At 34.7% G+C, this 12050-nt stretch overlaps 1 pseudogene; it reads left to right on the top strand.

The window, feature by feature from the left end:
• The window catches only part of LOC138325824 (acetylcholinesterase-like), a 129766-nt pseudogene that overhangs the window by 85682 nt on the left and 32034 nt on the right, over nucleotides 1–12050 (top strand).

Raw genomic sequence — 12050 nt, forward strand, 5'->3', positions numbered from 1 at the left:
CTGTTGATATTAAATATTGCCGACGTTCGGATTTTAAGGATATATGTTATGAAAGATCCGTCTTATCCGCCTCCCGATTTTGGTCTGTCAGAAGGTCAGATGGTGGTGACAACCATCCCTAAGCACATCATCTTGTACCCATCCGAATCTTCCTTCCCATAATTAGCAATATCAGCAGCGCGGACATCGCATTTTCCATTTACAAAGACGATATCTACCCATCCTTAAGGATTATCTTCCAGTCCAACCTAGTCGATTCCATGCATGCTTAATTGACGTTAAATCCTGATATAAGGCCTAGTTACAATATTACGCAATTCTGTTATTTGAAATATTATCAGGAGTTCAAGGAAAATATTTATGGCTAATTTAATGGAGAAATGATGACATTAATTATATTTACAGAGCGGATTAGTTTGTTTAAATGATGAAGATTCAATGTTTGATAATATTTGTTAATTTCCGTATTTTTGTCTACAGCCCCCTGTCGCTCCAAATACATGGCACGAGGGAACACTAAATGCCATAGAATTAGCTCCTGCCTGTCCTCAACCGAGTGGAGGCCTTTCCTATATCGAATTTCATGTGCCGGGCTTCAACAAGAGTAGTGAAGATTGCCTGTATCTCAATGTTTACACGCCAAAGGTACGTAGATTCATTATCTTATCATCACATCTAAGTGTCACTTAATGAATATCCGCATAGGTACATAACCGTCATTCAAGCATCTGTTACCGACCCACATACCCAGAAGGTGGATATTTTCTTGGGTAAACAAAACGAGATTTTCGAAATTGTAGTTGAAATAAAAACAACAATTACGTATTCGCGGATCAATATGTAGAAATATGCAAACGAATTAACATTATGGCTTTTACAAGTATTTAATTCTATGCATGGTTTATTTTCGTTTAGTTCAAGAATCATACAATGATATCTTAACACAGTTCTATAGGAAACTACCAATGGCGTGTATTGCCATATTGCCATTGGAAAATTAGTATTAAATCTGGATACTACAATATTACATAATCAAGTAACAGGGAAGAAAATAATTTATTTATAAAAAAAGGTCCAGGACATGTTTCGTTTTATACATACAATCTTTTCTTCTGACTCTCAGTCTCAGCTTTGTTGTCGTGTTACCAGAATTACGTTGATTTAATTAACCTGATACACTTCATCCATTTATCCTCTGTCCTCATAAATGATACCTAATCGACAACAATTTGTTTAACAAGCAATAAATGTTTCGACCTTCTTGTACTTTTCGGCGATTTTAAGCTAAATTTATTGATTAATGAAACGACGTAAACGAAACTTGAAACATGATCATACAAAATTAATCATCATTTGGAGAATAATATCGATTTTGTTTTTAATTTTTACCTTAACTTTTGTATTATGTTATATTTATCATTATAGATCCCTGAGCGTCTATGACATATAACTATAAGATACTGCGGTAATGTTTTACGTTAAATTGGTCCCTAAATGGCCACATGTTCACCGAAGACACAAAATTTATCTCGGAAACCAAACACCGAAAATAACGGTCTACGCGTGTGGTTTCTACTCCCTTGTAATAAATATGCTTTTACACTAAATGCTCGGGATCAGATTCATCGCAAGTTCATTGGTAGGCTGCAGAAAACGTTTCATATTTGTGATCCCATTAAACGTATTACTACCTTGATGGATATTTGTTCAGAAAATAACATTTTATTGTATAATCAACGTTTCCTGAAATGAAATTGAGTTTGAACTTTATTCCAAATTCCATCATGTTAATACGCGGGAGAAGAGTGCTTTTGACACGGTGTGGTCGATCGAAGTATTTTTTTTTGTATTATTGGCACAGCTTCCTTGGTGTCAGTATTATCGACATTTAATCAGTAGAAAATTCCTTACTTGTAATAAAATCGAGATTATAGCGGTCCACATCTTTAACATTATACTCACTAATCCAAGACATCGTCACGAACACAGAAAATGTCGATAAACTTACTTAATTACTCTGAAATCGAAAACGTCTTTAGAGATGCAACGCAAGCCAAAGCTAACTTGTGTGCGATAAGAAGGGCGAGTTTCTCCACTTCCATATTAATTGAGCACGCACGAGTGCATAAGCCGACTTTGAAGAACTAATTTCGCCATGGATCTGATATTTCGCTTTCAAGTGTAGCCCTTAATATTTCAAAACGATACGAATGTGATAGGAAGTTTTAGTATTCAAATACCTCAAGAGGTTCATGACTGATTACTTCTAGCTCATAACACTTGCCGTCGGTTACTCTTATAAATGTCTTGTGGTGTAGCGGATAAAATACGGTGATAGATTGAGAAAAAAATATTCATTGCTAAATCTTAAAAATGCACAAATGGCAATTGAACGCAAAGAGATATGGCATTCTTATTTGATGTATTGCTATAAGGAGCTTCCGTGAGGGTAGTGTAGGGATCTGAGAGCACCAGGAAGCACCGACGGCTAAATTCAATGAGAACGAACTTGTACTTTCATTTCTAAATTACACTTTCAGGTTTTTATACATATGACCTCATGGATGATGAAAGAATATACATGGTAGGGGCTATGTAATACATATAGATTATAAGACGATTATACCAGTATGTTCATCAGGCAAATTACCCAAATAGATCATTCATGAATGTTTAAGATGCTTTGAAACATACCGTACCATCGAGAAAACCTCGCTTTACGACCCTAAACTAATCAAACACAGTTTTTATAAACACTTTCAACGTCTATAAATCACTGTTCTTTGTCTGGTAGGAAAGAAAATCGTCCAAAAGTGGTACCACGTTGGTCGGAGAGGAAAATAGATATATGTAAATTAGCACAAGAAATATTGACCCTAACGGCTGTTGTAATTGTAAAAAATACTTTGATTGCAGACTCGTTATATATCACCTGAGTATTTGTATATATTTATTCCCTTAACTACTATCGTAATTTTAGACAAGACTTTACGAGGCAAAACTGTGAAAGTCGATTGCTAAACGCTTTTTAAACGTTGATATCGAATAAATTCAATATTATTATGTCGGAATCCATTGTCTATGGTTCAGCACAGTTATCATGAAACCTGTGGGATCGCCACTGGCTTTGTGTCTCTCTGTGTATACATATTATTCCCCTTATCAGATTATCACTGTCTGTGATCTTTCCTTGCAGTTGTTTTTCGGTCTTATGTATGATATTTTGTGTTTAAAAATAGTTTTCCTTTTTATAAATAAACAAAGGTTTGAATGTAAACAAACACTGTAAGGCTAATGTGTAATGTCTATAAATATAGATTCAATCATTAAAAGCACCGCCTTGATAAATTGTCCTTTATCTAATTACATTTTTGTTGATGGCTTAATTAAAATATTTGTTCGTTTAATGGAAATAAGAACAAATCATTTTCACTGCCTGGTATATGATAGGGGTGTTCTTATGTATTAAAGAAGCACTTCCCTATGAGGAAATACATTAGCGATTTTAAAAACAGTACCATAAATTTATGTTCTGTTTACCTGTATGTGTGTGTTTTTTTTGGTTTTTGTTTTTGTTTTTTTTCATCACATTGTATTTACAACAACATAATGCCACTGGGAATGAAGCTGTAATTTGCAGTTTAGATTACATTCAAGGCTATTTGTAAAGAAAATTCGATTTTTTTTAAATATAACATTTTGAGATTGGTTTGTTGTTCTTCAGAACAATAAGTTCGGCATATAAACGAAGTTTAACTGGAAACATAATGAAATTTTCCTAAGCTGAAGCGGATAAATTAAATCATGAAATTTCAGGACGATTGGGTTACGCTTTAGGATAAGCAAGGCGTCAAACTCAAGTCATGTATAGATGTTTGTTTCGTTACCGTTGGAGCCAATTTGTTTGAAGATTGAAATAATTACGCCAATAATGACTTTTCGTTGGTTCTCGCTCTTTAGCTAAGACTTATGAGAAAATCCACAACTGAGATATTGATTATGTTGACCCTAATACGCCCTCAATAATCGCTTTCAAATTCGATAAAAGACAATCGACACTATTTTTAAGATTTATTGCATGGTAACATAGTACAAATGGGTTGTGATGTATAATGAGCAGTCGATTATGACCAAACCGAGTGATATGTTGTTATCAAATGTGACCTCTAAATGGTTGAAAATAGAATCCAATGAACTGCGAATAGGCATCAAGCCTTAAACAGCTTAATAGTTAGTAGTATTACATACACATAACAATAAAGGGCCCATATATTGCAAATCAAACTATATCCGTCAGGATCCAACTACCTTTAGAAACATTAAAACCAATATTTAAGTACTCTCGTACTAAGTTTGAAGGTTTAAAAAATGATAATTTTGACTTAGTGAAACTTTACTACAATAATTTAATCTGTTTTAGACGTTTTTACTGTTGCCGTATATGAAGTAAATGGAAAAGAATACTTAATTCAATAAACTTTTCGATAAAAATATTCTTTATGACTTTTATGTTTAATAATTTCATTTAAAGCGACAAATTTCAAGTTTTGTTTATAACAAAATGAAATATTTAAAATTAAAATGGAAGCTATCATTATAAAAGGTTGAGGTTCCACATATCGTCGTTTGAAAATCCACCGACAAACTGCCAAATTGGGGTTTGTTTTCTATTGGTGGATAGCTAATGGTAATATGTCGGTCACTGCAGCATTCAATTATATGTCATAGTTGAAGAACAGGAAGTAAATACTTTGGAGTGGTTATGAAATAATCTGATATTTTTTTCTGTTAAAGCTACATGCGTAGCTAGCCGGTCTAGTTAGTGCTAGTACATGTACTTTTATATTACACACAGTATGCTATATACACGGTGAGTTTTTTGTTGATTGTACGAGGAAGTAAATATAACTGTAGAACTGTATAAATATAGATTAATGGTGAGCATAAGGAGCCTGTCTAAATACACAACGCCATAGCGGAGGATAGACTTTAATTAATTAATGTGATACACGGTTATAACGAACCTCTGGGGACCAATAAAATCACTTCGTAGTTCGTTATATACCTATAAGTACAGACATGGTATGACAACCTTGTTCTGAAAAGTAAAATAATCAAGTTATCACCATTGATTAGTTGTAAGCATGTTCCTTATAAACGTGTTTTACTGTATAGTATTAATGTAAATTTACATTTTACATAAACATTATAAAAATGTTCTTCGTTCTGCAGTATCGTCCCGCGACTCCACTGATTTCGTTACATATTCTTTACTACCGTCTGCTTTCAGCATTGCAATATGGCCTAAAATACCAAGTACTTCCTCTGGTCATGTACACTTAAGTTACAGTACACAAGAGGTTGACGAAAATTACTAATTCCATTTCCTCCATGTAGAATGTGTCTACTCATCGAATTACATTACCACTACAACGTAGGGCGACTTTTTACTAGTGATTGTTAATCTTATTCTGCCAGTAAAATCTAATATATAAAAAATATCGAACATAGCGTCATATCGAGAATTCTAATTATATTTATATAAGTGTCTTTGTCGTACAATCCCTTGTCATATTATTATATGAGCATATGCGTATTCGAGTCAATTGGACTCGATTGTTGAGACAACCTGTACCTACGGATTATTGAGGTTCAACTTTTTATATAACAATTTACATTTTGGAATTCCTTTAAAATGATTTCTCTGCATCTTTTTGTTGATCAGTTTTCACTGGAGCTATTCTTGCCAATCCTTGTGTCTCCTTAACATAGAGATAGCCATTTTCCGTACTGCAAAGGAATATCGTGTCGTTGCTAAGGAAATGATAACTCTTTCTCCCAAAGATAATTGACGGGGTAAAAAAGACAGCTCACACGCGCATGGCAATGACGTCATCGATACATGCGGATAGTATTGTCGAGGACACCATTAATTGTCAACACTATAAGATAATTCCTCCTCTGATTTTTTTTTATAACGAGAGAAAACAATCTTACATGGGTCTGTCAAGTGGACAGGGATATGTCAATCCTCGTGTAAAAATTTGGTCGCCAACCCTCGGCTTGGGGGTTGAGATATCCCTGTCTACTGGACGTTCTTGTTATGTCTACGCTTTGATAATGATTCTAAACAACTCAATTTTGCTGGGTATCTCAACCCTCGTGGAAGATTTTGGCCGCCAAAATGATTCTATATTTCCCGGTTAGCGACCTACAAAACCGACAATTAGAAATAACAACCACACTCCCTTTCCGTGTGTGAATAAAGTACGGATACTACCTAAGAATCTAAATCCGTCATAATTTGTCGCATGTCAACAAACACACAGTATCAAATTACTGATGATACGGGCTTGGGAGCCTGAGTTCTACCTGGTGGTACCGGCATACACAGCTATTGCATTTGCAAAATTTAACATTTTGTTTATTCTGTTACAATCCTCCAATGATTTAAGCTGATTTTGTGAACTGACGTGCAATTGCAGTTTATTCTGCGGCAGATTATTTGAATCGGTTTTGTGTTTGATGGTCATTGTGTTTTGACGTTGTCGCCCGTCGATATTTTCAAAATCAGAATAAATGGTCTTACATAATGTACATTAAATTGAATTTCTATTTACTTATATGTTTAACTAATAAGGAGTAGTTTCATACGTCACCTTATATAATATGTTGTGATTGGCTGGGATACAATTCTAAATTAAACGATTACACCGTAATATGAACAGTAAACTGTGTTCAAAGTTAACGAGTTCACTATATTTGTCATATGTTTGTTACAAATAAGTTTATTGAATACGTTACATAAAATATTCAAATTGTTCTCTCATATTCAACAGTACAATACTGTACAAATCTCCTACGATTCACCAATGTCGTCTGAGGCTGTAAAATATGGCTCGTGACGTCACTGCGTCAACAAAACTAATGTTATCTCAGTAAAGATGGATTGTCACTTTCAAAAACCAGAAACTTGTTTTATTATAAAGAGGCAACACAGTAGGATTTACGATAAACATATCACACAGTTTACACGTAACAGTGGGATTTACGATAAACATATCACACAGTTTACACGTAACAGTGGGATTTACGATAAACATATCACACAGTTTACACGTAACAGTGGGATTTACGATAAACATATCACACAGTTTACACGTAACAGTGGGATTTACGATAAACATATCACACAGTTTACACGTAACAGTGGGATTTACGATAAACATATCACACAGTTCACACGTAACAGTGGGATTTACGATAAACATATCACACAGTTCACACGTAACAGTGGGATTTACGATAAACATATCACACAGTTCACACGTAACAGTGGGATTTACGATAAACATATCACACAGTTCACACGTAACAGTGGGATTTACGATAAACATATCACACAGTTCACACGTAACAGTGGGATTTACGATAAACATATCACACAGTTCACACGTAACAGTGGGATTTACGATAAACATATCACACAGTTCACACGTAACAGTGGGATTTACGATAAACATATCACACAGTTTACAATGTAACAGTGGGATTTACGATAAACATATCACACAGTTTACACGTAACAGTGGGATTTACGATAAACATATCACACAGTTTACACGTAACAGTGGGATTTACGATAAACATATCACACAGTTTACACGTAACAGTGGGATTTACGATAAACATATCACACAGTTTACACGTAACAGTGGGATTTACGATAAACATATCACACAGTTTACACGTAACAGTGGGATTTACGATAAACATATCACACAGTTTACAGTAACAGTGGGATTTACGATAAACATATCACACAGTTTACACGTAACAGTGGGATTTACGATAAACATATCACACAGTTCACACGTAACAGTGGGATTTACGATAAACATATCACACAGTTCACACGTAACAGTGGGATTTACGATAAACATATCACACAGTTCACACGTAACAGTGGGATTTACGATAAACATATCACACAGTTCACACGTAACAGTGGGATTTACGATAAACATATCACACAGTTCACACGTAACAGTGGGATTTACGATAAACATATCACACAGTTTACACGTAACAGTGGGATTTACGATAAACATATCACACAGTTTACACGTAACAGTGGGATTTACGATAAACATATCACACAGTTTACACGTAACAGTGGGATTTACGATAAACATATCACACAGTTTACACGTAACAGTGGGATTTACGATAAACATATCACACAGTTTACACGTAACAGTGGGATTTACGATAAACATATCACACAGTTTACACGTAACAGTGGGATTTACGATAAACATATCACACAGTTTACACGTAACAGTGGGATTTACGATAAACATATCACACAGTTTACACGTAACAGTGGGATTTACGATAAACATATCACACAGTTTACACGTAACAGTGGGATTTACGATAAACATATCACACAGTTCACACGTAACAGTGGGATTTACGATAAACATATCACACAGTTCACACGTAACAGTGGGATTTACGATAAACATATCACACAGTTTACACGTAACAGTGGGATTTACGATAAACATATCACACAGTTTACACGTAACAGTGGGATTTACGATAAACATATCACACAGTTCACACGTAACAGTGGGATTTACGATAAACATATCACACAGTTTACAATGTAACATTGGGATTTACGATAAACATATCACACAGTTTACACGTAACAGTGGGATTTACGATAAAACATATCACACAGTTCACACGTAACAGTGGGATTTACGATAAACATATCACACAGTTCACACGTAACAGTGGGATTTACGATAAACATATCACACAGTTCACACGTAACAGTGGGATTTACGATAAACATATCACACAGTTCACACGTAACAGTGGGATTTACGATAAACATATCACACAGTTCACACGTAACAGTGGGATTTACGATAAACATATCACACAGTTCACACGTAACAGTGGGATTTACGATAAACATATCACACAGTTCACACGTAACAGTGGGATTTACGATAAACATATCACACAGTTCACACGTAACAGTGGGATTTACGATAAACATATCACACAGTTCACACGTAACAGTGGGATTTACGATAAACATATCACACAGTTCACACGTAACAGTGGGATTTACGATAAACATATCACACAGTTTACACGTAACAGTGGGATTTACGATAAACATATCACACAGTTTACACGTAACAGTGGGATTTACGATAAACATATCACACAGTTTACACGTAACAGTGGGATTTACGATAAACATATCACACAGTTTACACGTAACAGTGGGATTTACGATAAACATATCACACAGTTTACACGTAACAGTGGGATTTACGATAAACATATCACACAGTTTACACACGTAACAGTGGGATTTACGATAAACATATCACACAGTTTACACGTAACAGTGGGATTTACGATAAACATATCACACAGTTTACACGTAACAGTGGGATTTACGATAAACATATCACACAGTTTACACGTAACAGTGGGATTTACGATAAACATATCACACAGTTTACACGTAACAGTGGGATTTACGATAAACATATCACACAGTTTACACGTAACAGTGGGATTTACGATAAACATATCACACAGTTTACACGTAACAGTGGGATTTACGATAAACATATCACACAGTTCACACGTAACAGTGGGATTTACGATAAACATATCACACAGTTCACACGTAACAGTGGGATTTACGATAAACATATCACACAGTTCACACGTAACAGTGGGATTTACGATAAACATATCACACAGTTCACACGTAACAGTGGGATTTACGATAAACATATCACACAGTTTACACGTAACAGTGGGATTTACGATAAACATATCACACAGTTCACACGTAACAGTGGGATTTACGATAAACATATCACACAGTTTACACGTAACAGTGGGATTTACGATAAACATATCACACAGTTTACACGTAACAGTGGGATTTACGATAAACATATCACACAGTTTACACGTAACAGTGGGATTTACGATAAACATATCACACAGTTTACACGTAACAGTGGGATTTACGATAAACATATCACACAGTTTACACGTAACAGTGGGATTTACGATAAACATATCACACAGTTTACACGTAACAGTGGGATTTACGATAAACATATCACACAGTTTACACGTAACAGTGGGATTTACGATAAACATATCACACAGTTTACACGTAACAGTGGGATTTACGATAAACATATCACACAGTTTACACGTAACAGTGGGATTTACGATAAACATATCACACAGTTTACACGTAACAGTGGGATTTTACGATAAACATATCACACAGTTTACACGTAACAGTGGGATTTACGATAAACATATCACACAGTTTACACGTAACATTGGGATTTACGATAAACATATCACACAGTTTACAATGTAACAGTGGGATTTACGATAAACATATCACACAGTTTACACGTAACAGTGGGATTTACGATAAACATATCACACAGTTTACACGTAACAGTGGGATTTACGATAAACATATCACACAGTTTACACGTAACAGTGGGATTTATGATAAACATATCACACAGTTTACACGTAACATTGGGATTTACGATAAACATATCACACAGTTTACAATGTAACAGTGGGATTTACGATAAACATATCACACAGTTTACACGTAACAGTGGGATTTACAATAAACATATCACACAGTTTACACGTAATAGTGGGATTTACGATAAACATATCACACAGTTAACACGTATGGAGTTATTGTCTCGGATTCTTTCACTAAATACTGTAGAGTTTCAAGAATAACGGGATAACTTAAATGTAAAATTGTTACATAACTATTATGAGTATGATATAAAAAATGTCATTTAATATGGGGATATGAAGATTCTTCGGGATCACAAAATGATTTAAAAGCCTAGGAACGCCTCGGGTATTACTGCATTTTCTGACCCCTTGGTAAAGTATTCCTCCTAACCTCCATATTCTCATATGAAAGAGTCTCTAAACTGTGGGTTGTAGTGGGATACAGTGGGTTATCTACTTATTTCGCTTTATTGTTTTATTGCCAATGATAATCATTTATATACAACAGTCTGTAATATATATTTGTTAAAGGACAATATCGCAAAATAGTCATTAATGTCTGAATTTATATACCTATAGGATCAAATGATATCGGTCGAACACAAAAACGTTTCGAAAATAGTATGACTGATATAAGTATTACGTGCTATGTGCTGGGATCGGGTGGTCCGTGCTCCGTGGACTGTTTTCAGAATCGTAGCTGGCTTACTGAACATTTGACTTATTCATGTTGAAATTACTGTTTTAATGGTTTTCAATTCCCAAAACATGGAAATGTGGGCTTTCGTTTTGGTTAAAAAGTCAAGTATGTTTAATATAAAAGAATATTGTTTAGGCTTTGTAATGTCTATCTGTCACAATTGTTTCTATATAATGCCATTTCTCGTGTACAACAGTATCAGATGCAGCACGCGACACTGCCAAATATGGTAGTTATTATTTTATAACGATTCCCGAGGTTGTTCGCCTTATAAAGATGCAAAACGTGATTAAGTGACAATGGAATCTATAATGTCTCAGTTAACTGTGGAAATTGTTGGTGAAATTTTGTATAAGTCTTTCATATCCCCGAGTGTCATTTCGGAACCTCTACATTGCCTCTATCTAGTACGTGTTCCTTGTATCATCTACAACTTATGTTTATACCAAAATAGGCGGGTAGCATTCAGCTCTCAGGGAATCAAATACACGTTGCAGCGGTTTATTAACAATTTGTTCATACCACACGCGGTAAAAAGAAATTAGAAAAGCGAATAGAAAAATACAAAATAAGCAAACATTAAGATATCATAATTAATTTAGTTAGACATTTTCCTTTAATGTACAGTGGTGATAGAGTGTTCCTAAAGAATAAACACTTTTGCTATATCAACGATAAATGTACATGTAGGTCTTGGTCAAGTAAGAGTAAGTTCACAATCTGAAAAAGAAAT

The sequence above is a fragment of the Argopecten irradians genome, chromosome 6 (genome assembly GCF_041381155.1).
Source record: "Argopecten irradians isolate NY chromosome 6, Ai_NY, whole genome shotgun sequence".
In the NCBI taxonomy this organism is placed as follows: domain Eukaryota; kingdom Metazoa; phylum Mollusca; class Bivalvia; order Pectinida; family Pectinidae; genus Argopecten; species Argopecten irradians.